Consider the following 25,201-nt stretch of genomic DNA (forward strand, 5'->3'; position numbering starts at 1 on the left):
GATCTTAGTTGCGGTGAACAGTTAATTGATTGGATGATTTGAAACAGCATCAGGGAAAAGATTGGTTCCAAATCTACAAAACTTTCTAAACTCCATTCCAGCCTCTCCTCAACAGCACTGCCACTGAATATCCGTGTCACAGGACTGAGCATAGACTGAAGTGCAGCAATCATAAAGAGAAAAACTGCATATGCTGCAAGTGTGTGGTACAGACAAAAATGGGGGAAACACTCAGCAGGTTAGGCAACTTTCAGGTCAGAAACCTTTTTGTCAGAACTATCAAAATGATTAAACGAGTTAATTTAAAACTGCAGAGAAAACAAGTGGAGAAAAGAGAGGGGACGTTTGTAATGAAGCTCTTTGTTCTGATATTGGAGTGTAAAGAGAGGCTTTGAGAGGACTGATATGGAAATTCTGCAAACATTGATTCTGTTTGTTTGCACTTTAGAGAAAATTCTGGAAAAACCAGGCAAAAACAAACCTGGAAAGTGGCAGGGAACTTTGACAGAGAGGGTATTCTTGTCCTCCCGAACTATTGAGGTAAGTCGCTGATAAGTCCTGATCAATCCCTGACTTTCCAAATGCAGATTAATTCTGTCCCTTGGAATATTTTCCAACAATTTCCCTAATAACGATGTTAAACTCACAGGCCTGTTTTGTTTCCCTTACATCTACTTCCCTTCTGAAGAGCGGCACCACATTTGCTGCCCACTCTTGTGGCTGATAAATATGGAAAATCTCTGTCAGAGATCCGGCAACATTGTCCCATAACACTATGGCTTTGGGTACCTCCTTTTTGGCCCCTTATCTAAGCATGTGCGGGCATTGGAAAGAGTCAAGAGGGGATTTATGAGAATAATTCTGGGAATTATACGAGGAGCATTTGATAGCTCTGGGCCTGTGCTCACTAGGGTTTAGAAGAATCAGGGGGATCAAATTGATACCTAATGACTATAGAAAGGCCTAGAGAGGATATAATGGAGGGGTGTAGGACCAGTGGGCACATCCTCAGAATGATGAATTATGTAATCAAAAAAGAATGCTTAATCAAACAATATTTTTACAACATTACTTCTTGCCAACAGAAGGCAAAGAGTGGTTATAGACAGGTAATATTCTGCATGGAGGTCAGTGACCAGTGGTGTGCTTCAGGAATCTGATCTGGGACCCCTTCTCTTCTTGATTTTTATAAATGACCTGGATGAGGAAGTGGAGGAATGGGTTAGTAAATTTGCTGATGACAAAGAGGCAAGGAAGGTTTGGCATTCATTTTCTGTTGTTATTTGAGGAGAGGGGCAGTATGAGTGTGAGGGCAGTTTGCTGTTCTCGGTGCCGGATGTGGGAGGCCCTGGAGTCTCCAAGCCTCCCGGACGTCTACATCTGCGCCAAGTGCATCGAGATGCAGCTCCTAAGGTACCGCGTTAGGGAACTGGAGCTGCAGCTCGATGACCTTCGTCTGGTCAGGGAGAGTGAGGAGTTGATAGAGAGGAGTTGCAGGCAGGTGGTCATGCCGGGGCCACGGGAGGCAGACAAGTGGGTCACGGTTAGGAGGGGGAAGGGGAAAAGTCAGGTAATAGGGAGTACCCCGGTGGCTGTGCCCCTTAACAACAGGTACTCCTGTTTGAGTACTGTTGGGGGGGACAGCTTACCCGGGGGAAGCGACAGTGGCCGTGCCTCCGGCACAGAGTCTGGCCCTGTAGCTCAGAAGGGTAGGGCAAGGAAGAGGAGGGCAGTTGTGATAGGGGACTCGATAGTAAGGGGGTCAGATAGGCGATTCTGTGGACGCAGTCCAGAGACCCGGATGGTAGTTTGCCTCCCTGGTGCCAGGGTCCGGGATATTTCTGATTGTTTCCAAGATATCCTGAAGTGGGAGGGTGAGGAACCAGAGGTCGTGGTACATATAGGTACCAATGACATAGGTAGGAAAAGGGATGAGGTCCTGAAAGGAGAATATAGGGAGCTAGGAAGGGAGTTGAGAAAAAGAACCGCAAAGGTAGTAATCTCGGGATTACTGCCTGTGCCACGCGACAGTGAGAGTAGGAATGCGATGAGGTGGAGGATAAATGCGTGGCTGAGGGATTGGAGCAGGGGGCAGGGATTCAAGTTTTTGGATCATTGGGACCTCTTTTGGCGCAGGCGTGACCTGTACAAAAAGGACGGGTTACACTTGAATCCTAGGGGGACCAATATCCTGGCAGGGAGATTAGCGGGGGCTACTGGGGTGACTTTAAACTAGAATGGTTGGGGGGTGGGAATCAAATTAAAGAGGCTAGGCGTGAGGAGGTTAGTTCACAACAGGGGGATGGGAACCAGTGCAGAGAGACAGAGGAGTGTAAAGTGAGGGTAGAACCAAAAAGTACTAAGGAGAAAAGTAAAAGTGGCAGGCCGACAAATCCAGGGCAAGCATTAAAAAGGGCCACTTTTCAACATAATTGTATAAGGGCTAAGAGAGTTGTAAAAGAGCGCCTGAAGGCTTTATGTGTCAATGCAAGGAGCATTCGTAATAAGGTGGATGAATTGAAAGTGCAGATTGTTATTAATGATTATGATATAGTTGGGATCACAGAGACATGGCTCCAGGGTGACCAGGGATGGGAGCTCAATGTTCAGGGATATTCAATATTCAGGAGGGATAGACATGAAGGAAGGGGAGGTGGGGTGGCGTTGCTGGTTAAAGAAGAGATTAACACAATAGAAAGGAAGGACATAAGCCGAAAAGATGTGGAATCGATATGGGTAGAGCTGCGTAACACTAAGGGGCAGAAGACGCTGGTGGAAGTTGTGTACAGGCCACCTAACAGTAGTAGTGAGGTCGGAGATGGTATTAAGCAGGAGATTAGAAATGTGTGCAATAAAGGAACAGCAGTTATAATGGGTGACTTCAATCTACATGTAGATTGGGTGAACCAAATTGGTAAAGGTGCTGAGGAAGAGGATTTCTTGGAATGTATGCAGGATGGTTTTTTGAACCAACATGTCGAGGAACCAACTAGAGAGCAGGCTATTCTGGACTGGGTTTTGAGCAATGAGGAAGGGTTAATTAGCAATCTTGTCGTGAGAGGCCCCTTGGGTAAGAGTGACCATAATATGGTGGAATTCTTCATTAAGATGGAGAGTGACATAGTTAATTCAGAAACAAAGGTTCTGAACTTAAAGAGGGGTAACTTTGAAGGTATGAGACGTGAATTAGCTAAGATAGACTGGCAAATGACACTTAAAGGATTGACGGTGGATATGCAACGGCAAGCATTTAAAGGTTGCATGGATGAACTACAACAATTGTTCATCCCAGTTTGGCAAAAGAATAAATCAAGGAAGGTAGTGCACCCGTGGCTGACAAGAGAAATTAGGGATAGTATCAATTCCAAAGAAGAAGCATACAAATTAGCCAGAGAAAGTGGCTCACCTGAGGACTGGGAGAAATTCAGAGTTCAGCAGAGGAGGACAAAGGGCTTAATTAGGAAGGGGAAAAAAGATTATGAGAGAAAACTGGCAAGGAGCATAAAAACGGACTGTAAAAGCTTTTATAGATATGTAAAAAGGAAAAGACTGGTAAAGACAAATGTATGTCCCCTGCAGACAGAAACAGGTGAATTGATTATGGGGAGCAAGGACATGGCAGACCAATTGAATAATTACTTTGGTTCTGTCTTCACTAAGGAGGACATAAATAATCTTCCAGAGATAGTAGGGGACAGAGGGTCCAGTGAGATGGAGGAACTGAGCGAAATACATGTTAGTAGGGAAGTGGTGTTAGGTAAATTGAAGGGATTGAAGGCAGATAAATCCCCAGGGTCAGATGGTCTGCATCCTAGAGTGCTTAAGGAAGTAGCCCAAGAAATAATGGATGCATTAGTGATAATTTTTCAGAACTCGTTAGATTCTGGACTAGTTCCTGAGGATTGGAGGGTGGCTAATGTAACTCCACTTTTTAAAAAAGGAGGGAGAGAGAAACCGGGGAATTATAGACCGGTTAGCCTAACGTCGGTGGTGGGGAAACTGCTGGAGTCAGTTATCAAGGATGTGATAACAGCACATTTGGAAAGCGGTGAAATGATCGGACAAAGTCAGCATGGATTTGTGAAAGGAAAATCATGTCTGACGAATCTCATAGAATTATTTGAGGATGTAACTGGTAGAGTGGATAGGGGAGAACCAGTGGATGTGGTATATTTGGATTTTCAAAAGGCTTTTGACAAGGTCCCACACAGGAGATTAGTGTGCAAATTTAAAGCACACGGTATTGGGGGTAAGGTATTGGTGTGGGTGGAGAATTGGTTAGCAGACAGGAAGCAAAGAGTGGGAATAAACGGGACCTTTTCAGAATGGCAGGCGGTGACTAGTGGGGTACCGCAAGGCTCAGTGCTGGGACCCCAGTTGTTTACAATATATATTAATGACTTGGATGAGGGAATTAAATGCAGCATCTCCAAGTTTGCGGATGACACGAAGCTGGGTGGCAGGTGTTAGCTGGGAGGAAGATGCTAAGAGGATGCAGGGTGACTTGGATAGGTTGGGTGAGTGGGCAAATTCATGGCAGATGCAATTTAATGTGGATAAATGTGAAGTTATCCACTTTGGTGGCAAAAATAGGAAAACAGATTATTATCTGAATGGTGGCCGATTAGGAAAAGGGGAGGTGCAACGAGACCTGGGTGTCATTATACACCAGTCATTGAAAGTGGGCATGCAGGTACAGCAGGCGGTGAAAAAGGCGAATGGTATGCTGGCATTTATAGCGAGAGGAATTGAGTACAGGAGCAGGGAGGTACTACTGCAGTTGTACAAGGCCTTGGTGAGACCACACCTGGAGTATTGTGTGCAGTTTTGGTCCCCTAATCTGAGGAAAGACATCCTTGCCATAGAGGGAGTACAAAGAAGGTTCACCAGATTGATTCCTGGGATGGCAGGACTTTCATATGAAGAAAGACTGGATGAACTGGGCTTGTACTCGTTGGAATTTAGAAGATTGAGGGGGGATCTGATTGAAACGTATAAGATCCTAAAGGGATTGGACAGGCTAGATGCAGGAAGATTGTTCCCGATATTGGGGAAGTCCAGAACGAGGGGCCACAGTTTGAGGATAGAGGGGAAGCCTTTTAGGACCGAGATTAGGAAAAACTTCTTCACACAGAGAGTGGTGAATCTGTGGAATTCTCTGCCACAGGAAACAGTTGAGGCCAGTTCATTGGCTATATTTAAGAGGGAGTTAGATATGGCCCTTGTGGCTACGGGGGTCAGGAGGTATGGAGGGAAGGCTGGAGCGGGGTTCTGAGTTGGATGATCAGCCATGATCATAATAAATGGCGGTGCAGGCTCGAAGGGCCGAATGGCCTACTCCTGCACCTATTTTCTATGTTTCTATGTTTCTATAAAGGTTGGGGGTGTTGTGGATAGTGTGGAGGGCTGTCAGAGGTTACAACAGGACATTGATAGGATGCAAAACTGTGCTGAGAAGTGACAGATGGAGTTCAACCCAGATAAGTGTGAGGTGGTTCATTTTAGTAGGTCAAATATGATGGCAGAATATAATATTAATGGTAAGACTCTTGGCAGTGTGGAGGATCAGAGGGATCTTGGGGTCTGAGTCCATAGGACACTCAAAGCTGCTGCACAGGTTGACTTTGAGGTTAAGAAAGCATACGGAGTATTGGCCTTCATCAGTCGTGGGATTGAGTTTAGGAGCCGAGAGATAATGTTGCATCTATATAGGACCCTGGACAGATCCCACTTGGAGTACTGTGCTCAGTTCTGGTCGCCTCACCACAGGAAGGATGTGGAAACCATAGAAAGGGTGCAGAGGAGATTTACAAGGATGTTGCCTGGATTGGGGAGCATGCCTTATGAGAATAGGTTGAGTGAACTCGGCCTTTTCTCCTTGGAGCAACGGAGGATGAGCGGTGACCTGATAGAGGTGTATAAGATGATGAGAGGCATTGATCGTGTGGATAGTCAGAGGCTTTTTCCCAGGGCTGAAATAGCTAACACGAGAGGGCACAGTTTTAAGGTGCTTGGAGGCAGGTACAGAGGAGATATCAGGAGTAAGTTTTTTACTCAGAGAGTGGTGAGTGCGTGGAATGGGCTGCTGGCGATGATAGTGGAGGTGGATATGATAGGATCTTTTAAGAGACTCCTGGAAAGGTACATGGAGCTTAGAAAAATAGAAGGCTATGGGTGACTCTAGGTAATTTCTAAGGTGGGCATTAAGGGCTTGTGTTGTGCTGTAGGTTTTCTATGTTTCTGTGTTTCTACTCAAATATTATTGAAATATTGAATACACTACACTCCTCCCTGCCTAATGGTAAACTCCAGCTCAACTCAAATATGTAACATATTGCTCTTTAGTCATATATATATATATATATACACACACAGTATACTATCTAATACAACTACTCTATAAACATCCACAGCATAATAAGCTTTAAATGGTTCCATTCAAACCTAAACATTTAATCACTGTGGAGGATTTCTTGCTCTTTCCTGACAAGGGATGGGGTGGCGGGGTGGGGGTCACTCTGCTTGGCAGCAGAGACTTGTGGCTGTGAGACAATCTCTGGTTCTGGGGCCTCCTCTGTGGTGGTTATAGGACTCTTAAATCTCAAGGCTACCCAGTCCCAAGTCACTCATCATTATCAGATTTTTCATCAACAGCATGCAGATTAGTGCTCTTTTTGAAACTGCAACTTGGCTTTTAATCTTTTTCTCTTCTCTGCACAGTCCATTTACTATTGTCTGCCTGACATGCTCTTTGTATGTGTCCTACTTTGTTGCATTTTCTGCAAGTTTTGCCCTTAAATCTGCATTAGTCGGGTGCATCCCTTCCACAACAGTAACGCAGTTTCTTCAGCCAAGCAGGTCTTAGTTTAGACGTTGTAATTTTGTTCATGTTCACTTTCATTCCTGACTGCAACTCACTTGCATATCTGGCTGCTGTTTCCATTGATACAGAAATTTCTGCTGCTCTTTTAAATGTCAGTTGTGCTTCAGTAAGGAGTTATTTTTGAATGCTTTCTTGTAAGTTTCCACAAACTAAACAATTTCTTAGTGCATCATTAAACACATCAATGAACTGATAATACTCAGACAATTTCTTCAATTCAGCTGCTGAAATAGACTCCTTTCCTTTGTATTACACTTATGAATTCTAAAGGGTTCAGCAATCAATAATGGTTTTGGTTCTAAATGTTCCTGCATCACGTTCACGATATCAACAAAGCTCATTTTGGCTGGTTTGATTGGAGCCATTAAACCTCTAATCACACTATATGCTTTTCCACCTATTGTGCTCAGCAACATTGACACTCGTTTTTCATCACGTTTCACTTGCTTCAAAGTACTGCTCAATTCATTCAGTATCTGTTGTGCAATCAAATATTTCTATATTTCTGATACAGCCAGCCGTTTCTGCTTATTTATTTTTTTATTGTCACTGGGTTCTCACTGATTATGAAGCCATGGCTGGACTTGCTGCTTGTTAACTTTGTGGGTTTTCCCTTTTGATTTTTAACTTGACCGTTTTGCTCCCCTTCCAAAGAAAAACTGTGCTGTGCTTCAACAGGTTAGGTGATCATCTTGGGTTCCTTTAAAACTTCCTCATTGCCGCTGTTATGTTTTGTAGCTCCAAAAACTAATTGGAAGGAAAACACGGGAGCTGGGATGCGTGTGGTTGGTTTCTTTCTCTTTTAGTGAAGCACACACATCATGTGGTGGTGTAATGATGTATGCTATTCACGTATTTCTTACATATAGCTCATAATCAATTACGTAAACAACAAATAATGCTTAATCAAACAATATATTTACAACATTAATCAAATATTACTGAAATATTAAATGCACTACAAGTAGGTGGTGAATCTGGAGAATTCATTGCCACAGACAAATGTTGGGGCCAAGTCATTGGGTATATCTAAAGTGGACGTTGATAAGTTCTTGATTAGTATGAGTGTCAAAGGTTATGGGGAGAGAGCAGAATAATGAGGTTGAGAGGGATAATAAATCAGCCGTTATGGAACGGTAGAGCAGACTCGATGGGCTGAATTACGTAATTCTGCCCCAATGTCTTATGGTCTTATATAAAATGCTTAGGGACTTTCTTTGATCTTGTCCGATAGTGATATTTCCTGGCCCAACTTTTCTCTCTGAGTTGTTTGTAACCCTTTACTCATTCTATCCTCCTGGAGAGCATCCTCTATTTACAGTTCACGTTAACGCCCTTCGGTTTGTTTTTCCAGCTCTCATTACCCTTTTGCATCCACTGGTCTTCAGACTTGCTGCCCATACTCTTCACCTTTATGTGAACACATTGCCTTAGAACTCCTTGATTTGAAGAACACATCATCAGTGACGTAACCTGGTGTTATCAGGTCTTTCAACATCTGAAACCCTCACCCAGGCGATCCAGCCGTGGTTGATCAAGCCACAACTTGTGTTCAGGTAGCATGTATCACAGATCCCCATGGACTTGCTGTCTTCATCCAGAGCCATCTTGAGGCTTTCTCTGCTGCCTCAGTGTACCAGCGATGCCCACTCTCAACTGTAAACCAATGTATGAGTTACTGCTCCCAGTTTATACTGGCGCTGGTGAAGCCTAATGACTACTTACTGGTGGCAAACAAACCAAAGAATACAACTAAATGCTTTATTAATAACACTTTTCCCTGTAAAATTTATGGTAAACGATCACCGCAAACAACGGAGAGGCGAGCAAAGGCAAGGCTGAATAGAGGGCGGAAGCACATGGGTGCAAGGCAAGGTCGAGGCGAGGTCAGAGCGAAAAGAAGCAGATTCGAGGCCTGTTCATCTAAACCAAGAGCGAGGTTTGATTGATCTAAGCACCAGGACAATTTGGAAAGGGTGGATAGGGGCTGAAATGTATCCAGGCCCAGGATGCATCAATACAACAGCACCCAGGTCCTAATGTGAGAAACAAGCCAATGTTTGGGTGATTTAAACAATGGATTGAAAAGACAGGGCGTCAGGACAAGATGCAAGGATCGAGCTGGTTCTGCTCGCTGATCCGTGACGTTTACTCGGCTCTGTGCTGAACTGAGGCAGAGGCTGTGGCCTGCTCCTGCTGCTCCAGGCTTCGTGTCTACGGACTTCAACCCAGACAAGTGTGAAGTGGTTCATTTCAGTAGGTCAAACTTGAAGACACAATATAATATTAATAATCAGATTCTTGGCATTGTGGAGGATCTGAGAGATCTTGGGGTCTGTGTCCAGATGACACTCAAAGCTGCTGCGGAGGTTGACAGTGTTGTTACAAAGGCGTATGGTGTGTTGGCCTTCATCATCCGTGGGATTGAGTTTAGGAGCTGAGAGGTAATGTTACAGCTAAATAGGACCCTGGTCAGATCTCTCTTGGAGTACTGCGCTCAGTTCTGGTCACCTCACTACAGGAAGTATGTGGATACTACCGAGAGAGCGTAGAGGAGATTTACAAGGATGTTGCCTGGATTGGAGAGTATGCCTTATGAGAATAGGTTGAATGAACTTGACCTTTTCTCCTTGGAGCGGCAGAGGATGAGAGGTGACCTGATAGAGGTGTACAAAATGATGAGGAGCATTGATTGTGTGGATAGTCAGAAGCTTTTTCCCAGGGCTGAAATGGCGAACACAAGGGGGCACAGTTTTAAGGTGCTTGGAAATAGGTACCGAGGGGATGTCAGGGGTAGGTTTTTCCACACAGAGTAGTGGGTGTGTGGAATGCACTGCCGGTGACTGTGGTGGAAGCGGATACAATAGGGTCTTTTAAGAGCCTCTCAGACAGGTACATGGAGCTTAGAGAAATAGAGGGCTATGTGGTAGGGAAATTCTAGGCAGTTTCTAGAGCAGGTTACCTGGTCGGCACAACATTGTGGGCCAAAGGGCCTGTAACATGCTGTAAGTTTCTATGTTTTATATGCGCTATGTACTGTGAATGCCTGCAAGAAAATGAATGTCAGAGTAATATGTGGTGACATATGTACCTTGATAATAAATTTGCTTTGAATTTTAATTTAATTTGTCCACGTGTCTGCACCACTGTCTCCTGTTTGTTATTAGGAACCCTGCAGCCCTAGCCCTGGCAAAGAAATCACCTCCTTTATGATTCTGAGCTCTATCCTTATAACCTCATTGCCAAAGGCTTCAAAGACATTGGGCCAATAAACTATACCTTAGTATTGCAAAACCTCCTCCTCCTGCTTTACATTTTTTCCCATTACACCTGAAGCTTCTGTGCCGTAGAATGATTAGTTACCAGTCCTGTCTTTCCTTCAGCCATATCTCAGTAATAACAGCACTTCCATGTTAGACAAACTTTTATAGATGCCCAGTGGAAAATGTCCCAACTGGTTGTATCACAACCTGGTATGGAAATGCCAATGCCTAAGAACTGAAAAGTAGAGGATACGGCCCAGTCCATCACAGGCAAAGCCTACCCCACCATTGGCACATCTACAAGAAGAATTGCCACAAAAAGGCAGCACCCACCATCAAGGACCCCCACCATCCAGCCATGCCCTCTTCTCATTACTACCATCACGTTGAAGGAACTGGAGCCCTTAGGTCCCACATCACCAGGTTCAGGAACACTTATTACCCTACAACCATCAGGCTCCTGAACCGGAGTGGATAACTTCACTCAACTCAACATCGAGCTGATTCCACAACCTATAGACTCACTTTCAAGGACTCAGTGACTCGTGTTCTCAGTATTACTATTGTTGTTGATTTGCACAGTTTGTCTTCTTTTGCACGTCGGTTATTTGTTAACCTGTATTTATGAGCAGCTTCTCGTTGATTCTATTGTATTTCTTTGTTCTGCTGCGAATGTCTGCGAGCAAATGAAACTCAGGGCAGCATAAGCATTTTGATAATGACTTTGAACAAAGCCCTTAGGTTCAACTGCTTTATTGGTCAGGCTCCCTGCATTAAATAGTTGTATTTTAGCCTTGCATCCCTTCCATGTGTCTCACCACTCCCATGGTTGCTCTGCCTGACTGACTCATTGGTTTCACTTCTATATTTCACTGCTCCTTCCCTCTCCCTACTGCTGTATCCACTATGAGCTCCATTTTCCTGCCAAATGAGTTTAAATCATCTCCAATAACCCTTGCAAAGCTCCCTGCAAGAATTTTGGATCTTTTCTGGTTTGGGTGTAACCCATACACCATGTACCTTGTGCAGACTCTACCTTCCCCTGAAACTGTCTCAGTGATCCAGAGTTTAAATCCCTCCATCTTTTTGCCCACACGTTCATCTAACCTGCCTTTCTATTCCTATTTTCACTGGCACAAGAATCCAAATCTTATAACCTTAGAAGTTTTGCTCTTAAATCTGTTTCTAGCTCCCTAAATTTGTGTTGAGGAACCTCACCAGCAACCCCCACCCCTGACCCCATGTCGTTAGGCCCAGTGTGAAACACGACTCCTTGCTCTGCCTGTACTCCTTAGGGATATATCCACACTCACTATTTTCCAAAGTGGTCCTGTAGTGAGATGCACTCCCTATCTGTACCAGCTGGTCACCCATTCCTGCTCTGACCGCCTTTCCTTAAACGTTGCAAACATTCCGCCGACATAGTCCTCGGCCTCACAGATGCGCTGAAGCCAGATATGCCCAAATGGTCAAATAGGAAGCAATTCCTGCAGATGTGGTCAATCAGTTCACATGGAGTGTCTCAGACCTTCCTATTATACAGCAATTGTACAACTCAATGCAATGTCTCTCTGGAGAGAACTTCTTAATATATAACCAATGCTCTGTTCCCCATGCACTCTTGACCTGTGAAAGTCAACATACTCACCAACCACCTGCCTAACAGGCACCAATGCCACACTGTCTAATCAAAAGATGGTGCCCAGGAAGACCCACATGCTCTCCCTACTGAAGATTCTCACTCTGAGAGGTAACCATAGCATATTTCTGGGAGCAGTGCAGTTGATGTAGTCTATATGCACTTCAGTGAGGCCTTTGAAATGGTCTCACATTGGCCACCAGTCCGAAAGGTAAGAAGCCACATATGATCCAAGGATGTTGGCAAATTGGATCCAAAACTGACTTGGTTGTGGGAGGCAGAGGTTGATGGTGGAGGGGTATTTAATGGTTGAAAACCTGGGAACAGGGTTATAGCACAGAATTATAGAACATTAAGGTGGATAAAGTCCCAGCCCCTGACTGAATGCATCCTCAGTCACCAGCACTCACACTACGTAGGCCTCTGCAGCAGGTGCAGGCCCTGTTGTCCGCTAGGTTGATTCTTCCACATGGATACGGCCAGCAATGACTCTTTGGACTCCGAGTCTGATCTCTTCCTGGGTATTCTGAAACCTTACCTGAAGAAGGGTCCAAAGCCTTTGAGCTGGGAGAGCATGTCTGCAGCAAAACCATTGGTTCCTCATGGCCTTCTCTGGTTCAAGTATAACCTGTTCACCTGGTACAGGTCACCTCTATCCCAGAAGAGATCCCAATACTCCAAGATCCCCTCAGACTATTGTCAGCCGTGCTCGTCCCAGGTGGAGACTCAGGAATACCATTGCACTCAGATGTAGAAGAATTCTTCAATGCTGTTTCCATAACAGTTTTGTTTTACCAGTCAGTGTTGTAAATCCTGAGCTGAGCCCCCGAATCTGGAAGGCCAGTAGACCACTCTTAGTCTGGCCTCTACACTTTGACCTGTTTGGCATGGGTAACCCTACCAACAGGCAAAGCACAAAACCCTGACTCCAGCCAACATGGCTCTCCGGGTCACTGAGGCATGCAAGCCCCCAAACTCCGACATGGCTGTGGTCCTCTTGGAGGACTTTAAAAATATTCCAGGCATCCATCATTCCCTCTGTAAAAATCTGCCCCACAAAACTCCTTTAACATTTTCCCACCCTCCCTTCAATGATGCCCTCTAGTACTTGAGATTTCTACACTTGGAAAATGATTCTGAGTGTCTACCGTATCGATGACTCTCATAATTTAATAAATTTCCACCAGTTCTCCTCTTAGCCTCCAATGCTCCAGAGAAAATGACAAAAAAATTATCCAAACTCTCCTTATGGCTCACGCCCTCTGATCCTGGCAGCATCCTGTTAAACCTCTTCTATGCACTCACCAAAGTCTCCACATACTTCCTGCAATGGGGTGAACAGAACTGCACACAATATCAATTGAATTGAATTGACTTTACTTCTTACATCCTTCATATACAGGTACATAAGGAGTAAAAATCTTTATGTTATGCCTCTGTCTAAATGTGCAATGTGCAATTATAGTAATTTATAATAACTTATAATAATTTTTTTAGCGTGTCGCACCAGACAGTCAGCCATTCTTGTCTGGCGCGTAGTGTCAGGATTGGTCTCCTTCTGGATTAATCGGGTCACAATATGAGCGTTCCTGACTTGACCCTTTTTTTTTACGAGGCCAAGTGGCTAGCTCGACACTCAACCCGGCACGGATGGAAAGTGTGCTCGGGCGGTGGCCTGACTTGGATTCGAACTCGGGAGCCTTCACTCCGGAGTCCGGCATTGATGCCATTGCGCCACCGGCCGGCCTTATAATAAATAGAACAGTTAATGTAATATAGAGTACTCTCAAATCAGCGTGACTTCATCAGTCTGATGGCCTGGTGGAAGAAGCTGTCCTGGAGCCTGTTGGTCCTAGTTTTTAGGCTGTGGTACCACTTCCCGGATGGTAGCAGCTGCACTAGATTGTTACTGGGGTGACTTAAGTCCCCAGTGATCCTACAGAGCCTTTTGACACACCTATCCTTGTAAATGTCCTGAATCATGGGAAGTTCGCATCTACAGATGCTCTGGGCTGTCCGCACCACACTCTGCAGAGTCCTGCGATTAAGGGAGGTACAGTTCCCATACCAGGCAGTGATGCAGACAGTCAGGATGCTCTGAATTGTGTCCCTGTAGAAAGTTCTTAGGATTTGGGGGCCCATACCAAACTTACTCAACTGTCTGAGGTGAAAGAGGCCCTGTTGTGCCTTTTTCACAACACAGCTGGTGTGCACAGACCAGAATATTGATAAGATAGATAGCACCATCCTACTTCAGATAAACTTGGGCAGAGGAAAATCCACACGTTAGTGTTTGAAGCCTCAGTGATCACTCATGATATATTAATAACAGGTTGTTTAAACCAGCATTTTGCTCCCAAGGAAACAGCTTGGCTGTATTCACAAGCAGAAACCTAAATCATTTTGAAACAGGTGCTTCAGGATTTTGGAATAATCTATCTCAGCAGAAAAAAAGCCTTTCATAAGCAAGTAGCCACTGAAGGGCTGAATGGTATTTTTTTCATCCCATTTTAGGGAAACAGTTTAATGTCATATGACATAAGAGTCAGGTTTCCAAATTGATGCCTCCCGTAACCATTCCAATAGGAATACAGAGGGGCTGGCACACATTAGTGAGGGGTGGGTGGTGTTGTAAACTGGACAATCCGCTGTGTGATGTGGAATCCTCCTACTGATTTGGGAAGAAAATCCATGTTCTAAAAAAAAGTATTGGTTAATGTTTCAGCTCTATAAAACTCTCGTGCTGTACTAGAAATAAACTCCTCTCAGCTTCCAGCTGGGTACAGGTATTGATTATGAAGACGATGGCAGAGTTTGTCATTGAAAGGTCAGTTATAATCGATACCTGTGCCCAGCTGGAAGCCCGAGAAGACTTTATTCATCATATACACCGGGAAAGCACTAGATCCTTTCTCTGTGCTATACTGTTCTATGATCTATAGCAATGTACCTCCACCTCAGAAACTAGCCAGAAAACAAAAAGGCTAAAAATGGCAGATGGAATTTAATGCAGACAAGTGTAAGGTGTTGCACTTTTGGAGGACAAACCTACACAGGACTTACACAGTGAACGGTTGGGCACTGAGAGGTACTGTAAAACAGAAGCATCTGAGAATACAAATCCATAATTCCTCGAAAGTGGCATCACAGGTAGATAGGGTCATAACAAGAGCTTTCGGCACATTGATCTTCATAAATCAAAGTATTGAGCACAGGGATTGAGGTGTTATGTTGTAGTTCTGTAAGACGTTCATGAGGCCTAATTTGGATTATTGTGTGCAGTCTGGCCACCTACCTACAGGAGAGATAGCGATAAGATTGAAAGAGTAGAGGGAAAATTTCCAAGGATGTTGCTGGGTCTTGAGGACCTGAGTTATAGAGAAGGGTTAAATAGTTTAGGACTTTGATTCCCTCAAGCATAGGAGTATGCAGGGGATTTGATAGAAGGGATACAAAATTATGAGGTGTATAGACAGGTTAAATGCAAGCAGCTTTTTCCACTGAGACTAGGACTAGAGGTCATAGGTTAAGGGTGAAAGGTGAAATATTTAAGAGGAAACAGAGAGTGGTGCAAGTGTGGAACGAGCTGCCAGTGGAAGTGGTGAATGCGAGCTTAATTTTAATTTTTTGAGAAGTTTGTAGAAGTACATGAATGGAGGGGTACAGAGGGCTATGGTCCATGTGTGGGTATCATGGGGCTAGGCAGAATAACAGTTCACCAGGGATTGGATGGGCCAGAGGACTGTAGTGCTCTATGACTCTATGATTATAAGTTTGCTACTGGTTGACTGCAGTCAGGAGCAGAGAAAGATGTACAATAACTGTCCTAACCTCTTTAAAGGCACAGTTCAAGATATCCAAAGGTGTTCACAGTTCAAACATGCACTTAAGCTGGAAAGAGTGCAAAAATTGCAAAAGAAGTGAGCATGGGCAGTCGAGACATTTTGCACACCACAGTTCCCGAAGAAACATTGGTCTGTGTGTAGCGGGAGAGATTTCAAAAGAAACAAGAAGGCAGTCAGGAAATTCTTTGTGTCACAGTTCCCAAAGAGATTGTGTACAATTAGCCACTTGGCAAGGGCCAATAAAAAGAAGTTAGGTATAAGCAGAGCGGCCATTTTGTGAGTAGGCCAATGCTAGAGTGGGGAGTTGAGGCTTTGGTTCAAGAGGCTTCAGTGAGAAGGGAAGGCTATAGGTGGATTTTTCATTTAATTTTCTTTCTTTCTTTCTCTTTTTCTTTCTTATTGCACAGCAAGAGCAGTGGGGAACGTGGTTTACATTTTCAAGGACGATATCGTCAACTTTTATGGAGGGCTGGATAAATGGCAGGTTGGGCGGTGGCTGATATAGGACCTGTGTCTTTGTTATATTCAAAACAAGACCCAGAACTCTGTGTGCCTTGTATCCCATATGAGGGAGGAGAAGATGACAGCATGACGCAGCTCCCAGCGGCCACTCTGGTGGTGATGTCTGTTATTTGTCAAGTAGGGTGCCGTGCACAATCCTGATTTGATGGAGACGGACTTGAGAGCATTGAGGAACATCTGGTGAAACTTCTGAAATGCCTGCTTCGCTGCTGCTGCTACTGTGTGGTCTAGAATCTCTGGAGGAGAAGGCCCCGAGTCCTCGGCTTTGCTCGTTGCTCAGCAGCCGGGGTGGGGTCGAAGCGCTCAGCAGAGGATGGTGCTCGGAGAAGCTGTGTTGGAGAGGCTGTGTCGGAGGGCTGGTCGGAGGCTTGAAGTTTTCGGACAGACTCAGAGTCCGCTGCAGTCGGCGGCGCTTGGAGGTTCATGGCAGGGAGAGTTCCTCCCTTCTGCCGCCTGCGTGAGATGATGAGTCTATCGGGACTTTGAGACTTTTTTTTACCATGCCCATGGTCTGCTCTTTATCAAATTACGGTATTGCTTTGCACTGTTGTAACTATATGTTATAATTATGCGGTTTTGTCAGTTTTAGTCTTGGTTTGTCCTGTGTTTTCTTGTGATATCATTCTGGAGAAACGTTGTATCATTTTTTAATGCATGCATTTCTGAATGACAATAAACGAGGACTGAGTGTCCTCATAATCTAAAACGTTCAGGGTACATTGGGGGTCTTCTTCAAAGTGTGCTGTGATATTGTTGTCATCTGCCCACTGAAGCTCCATGGTGGTGGCGGTGTTGACCTTGTTCTTGGCCTTGAACAAGTTGAGGTTGAAAAGCTTGTTCTCCATTTTGTGCATGATTGGGATTCCCTGTGCCAGGCCTTGGCCAATGAGGTGAAGGATGGCAGCAATAAAGATGGCGAATAGGATGGGTGCAATGATACAGCCCTGTTTGACTCCTGCTTGACAGTGAAGGGTTCTGATTCAGCACCACTATTGCCGAATACAGTGGCTGACATACCATCATGTAGAAGCCTCGGTATTCATAAATACTTGTCGGGACAGCCATGTCTTGATAGTATATACCAGAGAACTTGGAGGTCTACTGTATCAAATGTCTTTGTCAAATCTGTGAAAGCCAAGTATGAGGGTGGTCTTTGATATGACATTATTCCTGCAATTGGCAAGGTGTGAAGGTCCATGTTGCGGTACCACTAGATGAGTGAAAACCACACTGTGATTCAGAGAATACTTCTTCGGATAGTGGAAGGAGATGGCTGACCAGTTTATGCGCAAGTACTTTTTCTGGTGTTGACAGGAGGGAGATGCCTCTGTAATTTCCACAATCTGTGAATATGGTCACTACCAGAGCATCCCTGAGCTCTGATGAAATTGGTCCTTTTCCCAGACATTCAGGAGCATGTATGTGGTGTAGGAGTGCTGGCCAGCCTCCTTGAGGATCTCTGCTAGGCTTCTGTCAGAACATGTGGCTTTGTTGTTTCACAGGCTCTTGATGGCATCATGGTCTTCTTTTGTTCTGGGAGGTTCCCCCATGTCTTCTCTCACTGGTCTCTAGAGGATTTTATTAGTAACCTCTAGTTCACCAGTGCCGTGACAGTTCAGAGGTTCTTGAAAGTGCTCTCTACATCGACCATTGATGTCCTTCCAATCCTTTAGCAAGTTCTTCCCATCTTTTAAGTACAGGAGGTTTAATACAAAGTAACTTGGACCATAGACTGCTTCAGTGGAACTACTTTGGTAGCCTCTCATATCACCAGAGTCTGCTAGTCTCTGGATTTCCAGGGCTTTCTCAGCCACCAAGAATTCATTAGCTCCCTCACACTGTGCTAGAATAAGCTTCTCTTTTGGCCTTGTTGCCAGTGTCATTCTGCCAGGCCCAAGAAGTTTTCCTTTTCTTGTTCTGCCTCCAAGTCATTATCATCAAACCAATCCTGATGTTTTCTGGACCTGTACCCAAGGATGTTTTTGCAGGTGTCAAGGAAGGTGGAATTAAGCAGACCCAGTACTTCGATATCCACCGGATATTCCTGTTTGAGGTTTCCCCAAATGAGGCCTGATGGTGCTGTTGGGTGGCAGTGTCAAGCAGGTTCTCAAGTTTTAATCTTGGCCTGGTCTGCTTATTAGGGACCCTCCTCTTTTTTCATGAGTCTGATGGACAAGGTGGAGCAGAACAGATGATGACCTGTCCATCAGTCATCTGAGCCAATCATGGCCCTTGTGATAGTCACATTGCAGTGGCCCCTAGCTCAGACAATGACATAGTCAATAAGATACCACTGTGTAGATCAGGGGTGCTGCCAAAGTGCCTTGAATTTCTAGCAGAAGAGAGTGTTTGTGATGATAAGATTGTGTTCAGCACATATGGTGAGAAGTAATACTCCACTGGAATTGATGTTGCCAAAGCCTCCCTTTTCTATGGTACTTTTCCAAATGTCGAAGTCCTGACTGACCCTGACATTGAAGTCCCCTTGTTGCAAGGACGTGGCTGGGATGAACCCAAGTGCAGGACACAGATGCTGAGGCAGAGTCATTAGGCGTAGCACCTCCGCGAATGGGGAGCCGATATCCAGGAGACGATGCGAAGCTTAGAACTAACAGTTCTCAGGAATAGGAAACAAGGTTTACTCTCACAGGAGTCGACCAATGAACGGGCGGCTTCTTGCTGTGGTCATAGGGTTTTTATCCTGCCGTTTCTGATGGGAAGCAGGCGCGTGTAGTTAGTGGAACCTGGGAATGACTGGAATCTAAATGAGGTGATTGAGGCCCAATTCTTGAGGCAAATAGCAAAGTGAGGAATTGCCAGAAGGGACCATGACACCCCTAAGAGAATCATCTTAACCTGCTTGGGAATGTTCAACAGTGTCATGTCTAGGCAAGCATGAAAGGTCTGTTTTTCATACTCATGTGAGTCCAGAGTTGGTCCATAGGCACTCATGACAGTTGCCATCTGGTTGTTGGCTAACGTCAAATGGATCATCATGGGATATTCACTGATCTCCACAGAAAGTTCAGAGAGTTGACTGACAGCTGGTTCTCTATTGCAAACCCAACACCATGGACCCTGGGCTCGTCAGTTGCCTTCCCTTTCCAGAAGAAGGTGTAACCACTCTTCACCTCCCTCAGTTGCCTTTCATCTGGCAGACAGGTTTCAGAAAGAGCAGATGGGTCAATTTGGCATCTCTGCAGTTCTCTGGCGATGATCACAATTTTCCTCTCTGATCGATCACCCATTTCACTATCTATCAGAGTGTGCACATTCCAGGCTCCAAAGGGTCTGTTTCTTTGTCTCTGACCGCACATGCTAGTCCCTCTGGATGCAGTAATACAGTCTGAAGGTTTTTAGGGCACCTTTCCCAAATAGGGCTGCCCGGTGGTGGAGAGGCTTGTGGGTTCCCGAGACCCCGAGAGTGCTGTCCGGAGTTTAGCTCCTGGTAGGGTCACTCACAGCTGTGACTTCAAGGGGGAAGTTCCAGACAAAGAGGGATCCAATCAAGACCTCGATGGTGGAGCTGGTGGAAAATGACGACACATCACAACGTCAGTGAAGGTGGGGGAAGGCTGCAGCAGTGAAGGATTCCACGTCACTGGACCCTGACCCCGATCTGCCAAGGACCATGTGGTGGCTGCCCATGCATCAGCCCCACCGTGTTAAACTGTTGCGTACAGGCACTCTCCATTAAGGCAATCCACACTAGCATCCCAGATTAAGTTCTGTGGCGATCAGCAAGTGGGGAAGGAGGCAGGATTGTGAGGTCTCAGAACCCCTGGTCACAAGCTGGCACATTGGGCAGTGGGTGTTTGATTCAGTCGCTGGGCCCTTACACTGGGGCAGAAAGAGTCTTTCAGCAGCTGCAGCCACAACTGAGAGTCATAGAACAGAAACAGACCCTTTGGTTCATTAAGTCCATGCTGAACTACAATTCTGCCTAGTCCAGTCGACCTGCACCTGGTCCATAATCCTCCACACCCCTCCCATTCTCCCGTCCATGTACCCTATCCAAACGTCTTAAATGCTGAAATTTAACCCACATCCACCACTTCTGCTGGCAGCTCGTTCTACACTTTCATCATCCTCTGAGTAAAGTTCCCCTTTAAAGATTTCACCTTTAACCTATGAGCTCGAGTTGCACTCCCACTCAACCTCAGTGGAAAAGCCTGCTTACCCTGTCTATACACCTCATAATTTTGTATACCTCTATCAAATCTTCCCTCTCTCCCCTACGTCCTAGGGAATATAGGCGTCCGTTAGTCTCGTAAGAACATGGATTTGCGCCTTGGAAGGTTTCCAGGGCGCAGGCCTAGGCAAGGTTGTATGGAAGATAAGCAGTTGCCCATGCTGCAAGTCTCCCCTCTCCACGCCACCGATGTTGTCCAAGGGAAGGTCACTAGGACCCATACAGCTTCTACAGTTCCAGGGAATAACCTGTTCATCCTTTCCCTATAATTCAAGTCCTCAAGTCCTGGCAACAGCCTTGTAAATATTCTCCGTACTCTTTCAATCTTACTGATATCTTCCCTGTAGTATGTGACCAGAACTGCATATAATACTCCAAATTAGGCCTCGCCAACATCTTATACGGCATCAACGTCTCACGTTTGGATAAACATGTGGATAGGAAAGGTTTTGAAGGAGCAATACACACAAAATGCTGGAGGAACTCAGCAGGCCAGGCAGCATCTCGGCTGGAGGGACCCCAAATGAAGGCAAATAGTACTAGCTGAGGTGGGCACATTGGTCAGCAAGGATGAATTGGCCCCATGTCCCTGTTTCCATGCCGTATTACTATCTGATGCCTTGGGTCTAAGTACTTTCATTAGGAAGCTGCTGTAAACAAGCAGATAACCAGACCACTCAGAGGCTAATAAACTCAAACAGCTGTAAATCCGCAACTGTTTGAACGTTTCTGGTTCTCAGCTAGGTTATCAAAATTGGTAAAACTGTTAGGAAGCATTTGATATTCTTTATTATGTTGATTGTGAAGAAGGAGAACAAAATATACCTTCACTGGCAGAAGGTGTCCCTAACCTGTTTGCTCAGAAGGTGTCTAACGTAAAGGGCATCACTGAGCACAGGATTAATTAGGGCAACTCTTTATTTTTAACTGAAGATGGGTGATGGCCATAAGGAGGGAATTCTCTTGTGTAATATTTATAGAATGCAGTTGTAAGGTTAAGAGTTTAAATTACAATCAAGTATCTGACATTGATAAATATTCACGTAGCATGCTTGTTCAGTGGTCACGGGTGCCCCACATTGACATAATGGGTTTAATCTTTTGATGCATTCTGTTCCCCTTGTTTTTCTGAATGATTGCTAATCCCACCTGATCTTTTAGCACACTTTTGGTAGGGAGCTTGGGAGTTTCTGACTGGTGCACTCTGACCTACCACATCATATGTTGCCAGACTATACCCCTTGACAGATTTGGTTACTCAAGTCCTTGTGCCTGATTGCTGGCGAGAGGATAGTATTCAGCAAGTTAGGAACTGCAGATTGCAAAGTACTGTTTTGAATGCTTCAACATGATACTCTTTCAAGGACATTTCACTACATGTTAGCCTAGGTAAAAGGCAGTCTTAAGTCAGTTGTTTGTGATACTGATATTCTGCATTGACTCAAGAGATTATTCTGTAATATCATGTCATGGGCAAATCATGCAATATAATATCATGTATTAATGTACTGTGGCTGTGTAATGAGAACAGCTGGACTGCTTCACAATTGGCAACCCTCCCTCACAACTCAAAGTTAATGTTCAAAGTTAAGTAAATTTACTATCAAAGAATGTATATGTCATCATGTACTACCCTGAGGTTCATTTCCTTGCAGGCATTCACAGTAGATCAAAGAAATACAACAGAATCAATGAAAAACTACACACAAAGACTAACAAACAACTAACGTGTAAAAAGACAACCCGTGCAAATACAAAAAGTCATAATAAATCAATAAATTAATTGATTGATAATATTGGGAATATGATGTATAGAGTCTTTGAAAGTGAATCCACAGGTTATGGGATTGGCTCATTGCTGAGGAGAGTGAAGTTATTCATGGATTCACACAGCCTTATATTGGAGAGCTGAATCCTTCTGGGATATTTGTTAAATTGTTCCTTTTTCCCAGTACTGTTGGATTTCTGTACTTTCTCGTTCTTTCTGTGTCCTTGAGGGAAATTCAAAACCACCTCAGCAGCACTTCTTGCTTATGTTCTGCGTGGGGATCTGAGCCACTAATCCCACATCCAGTCCGTTGGCTAAGATCCAGACATCTATCTCCAGAACAAAGCCGCAAACTTCTCGCTGGTGCCTGCCCATTCCAGAGAAGGGAAAACCAGAAGTATTTTAGGGAAAGAACAAATGGTTCCTCTGTCGAAGGAACAGAACAGGTAAATCGGCACAATTGTCTTTACCACATTGTATGAAATCCTTGCTGTCCACTTGAGCTTGGTTCTGAGAGCTGAGAGAAGGATTCTGTTAAGTAATAAGAATATAGAAATTAGAGGAGGGAGACCAGCCAACACTTCAAGCCTACTGGACCTTTTCCAGTATTATTGCTATATCATCTGATTCCCCTAAAGCTCATCTATCCGCGTCAGCTTCAATGAACTCATAACTAAACTTTCACAGCCATCTGGGGCTGTGAATTTCAGTGATTCTCCAAGGTCTAAGTGGGGACACTCTCCTCACCTCAGTTCAAACCTTTCTACACCATACTTTCAGACTGCTCCCCTTGGTTCAAGACTTTTCCAACAGAGCAAGCATCCTGCCAGCATCTTGTCCGTCACACTTCGTAACTTTGTATGTCCTGATAAGGTCTCTCATACTTGAGACAATTATGGCAGACCTTCACTTAAGACAGTGCAGCTGGAACCTCAGTGCAAAGTAATTTCTCTATTACCCTTTGCTTCATGGAAAAAAAAGGATAAATGTATACACCTCCATAAGGTCACTCCTCAATCAGCTAGTTTGCAAAGAATAAAGTCCTGGCCTGCCCAGCTTCTCCTTTTAATTAATGCCCTCAGGTCCTAGTCTCCCAAATCTTAGAATGTAGAACATACAACACTACAGCACGGTACGGGCCCTTTCGTGATGACATTTTAACCTACTCAAAGATCAATCTATCCCTTCCTTCCTATATAACCCTCCATTTTTCTGTTACCTATGTGATAATTTAAAAGTTTCTTAATTGTCCCTAAAGTATCTGCCTTTACTACCACCCTTGGCAGGCTGTTCCAAGCACCCACCACTCTGTGCAAAAGGAGAACTTTACTGAAGAATCGCTGTGTGTGACTTTGTTTAATGTGGGGAGACTGATGCATGGACAGCCACCGCATGTCCTTGACAAATCAAAGTTAGTGTTCAGTGACATGGAATGCATGATGATCGGGGCCCCTTCATTGCTGCAGCCTTCCTCCACCTGTCATCATCTTCCGCCAGCTCCACCACTGAAACCTTGTTTGGACTGCCCTCTGGAACCGCCCCCTTGACCTTACCGCCATGGGTGAACCTACCAGGAGTTAAGCGCCTGAGGGCTGAACTCCAGCGGCTCGGAATCTTAGGAAATCACAAGCCACAACAAACTGACAATCCTCGGAGAAGGATCAACCTCAGAGGTTGGTTTTCTGTGTGAAAAAAACAACTTTTGACCTCCTCCTCCCCCCATACTTTCCCCCAATCACTTTAAAAATTATGCCCCTTTGAATTTGCCATTCCTGTCCTGAGAGGAAGTCTCTGACTATCCATGCGATCTTTTCCCCTATCATCTTGTCCACCTCTGTCAAGTCACCTCTCATCCTCCTTCACGCCAAAGAGAGAAGCCCTACCTACTTTGCACCTTCTGCAGCTTAAAGATGTCTCTCCTTCAACAGGGTGACCAGAACTGTAAATAGTCCTTCAAGTGCAACCTCACCAATGTCTTATACAACTGCAATATGAAGTTGCCTTCAGCTCCTCTTTAATTCATTCCTCTCTCGCCTTAAACCTATGCACTCTTGTTTTAGATTTCCCTACCCTGGGAAAAGACTATGATCATCAATTTGGCTATGCCCCTCTGATTTTCTAAACCTGTATAAGGTCACCCCGTAGTCTCAGCTCCAAAGGAACACTGCCCCAGCCTATCCAGTCACTGACTGGAGCTCAACAGCTCTAGGATTCAGGTTCTTGAACTACTGGGATCTCTTCTAGAGTAGAGGTGACATGTAGAAAAGGGACAGGTTGCCCTTGAACCAAAGAAGGACCTATATTCTTCTATGGAAATTTGTTAGTGCTAAACAAGAGGCTCTAAACTGTATAGTCAGCGGGTTCAGACTCTGAGTAGGAGCATGACATAGAGTCTAAAAGTATGGGGCATAAATTTAGGGTGAAAGAGAAAAGTTTTAAAACTGATTTGGCTGTCAACTTTTCTACTCTGAAGATGGTGGGATATGGAATGATCTGCTAGATGAAGTGGTTGAGGCATTTACAATAATATCTTATAAGGTGCAATTGGGTAGAAACAGGGAGGGGTGGGTCTTAAAGGGATATGGGTCAAATGCAGGAAATTGGGACTAGTTAGTCAGCATGGACTCACTGGGCCAAGGGGGCTGTCCCTCTGAGACTCCTAACAGACCCCGCATCGTCTGTTACTGCAGGAGCATACAACCAATGACCTGCACGTTACCTTGTCTGGTGTCTGCCTTCACCACATTTTCTGTAAGCAGTTTTGTGCCCCTTATCCAAGAAAGAGTGTGGTCACATTAGGGAGGATCCAGAGGTGGTTCACAAGGAGGATCTCAGGAATGAAAGGATGAACATATGGGGAGCGTTTGATGACTCTGGGTCTGTACTCACTGGAGTTTAGAAGAATGAAGGGGTATCTCACTGAAACCTATCAAATATTGAAAAGCCTAGATAGAGTGGGGAGCATGTTTCCTGTAGTAGGACCAGAGGACACAAGTCCCAGAATCGAAGGACATCTCTTTAGGGCAGAGATTAGGAGGAATTTCTTTAGCCAGAGGGTGATAAATCTGTGGAATTCATTGCCATAAACT

General features: G+C 44.8%; 1 long non-coding RNA gene across 1 annotated transcript in view; it reads left to right on the forward strand.

Annotated features, from left to right (window-relative positions):
- Positions 1-489: 489 nt before the first annotated feature.
- Positions 490-25,201, forward strand: part of LOC134348322 (uncharacterized) — a 35,592-nt gene continuing 10,880 nt past the window's right edge. Inside the window, exon 1 of the long non-coding RNA XR_010018392.1 lies at positions 490-540. This is a non-coding gene — a long non-coding RNA (uncharacterized LOC134348322). The remainder of the gene's footprint in view (positions 541-25,201) is intronic.

The sequence above is a fragment of the Mobula hypostoma genome, chromosome 6, assembly GCF_963921235.1.
Source record: "Mobula hypostoma chromosome 6, sMobHyp1.1, whole genome shotgun sequence".
In the NCBI taxonomy this organism is placed as follows: Eukaryota; Metazoa; Chordata; class Chondrichthyes; order Myliobatiformes; family Myliobatidae; genus Mobula; species Mobula hypostoma.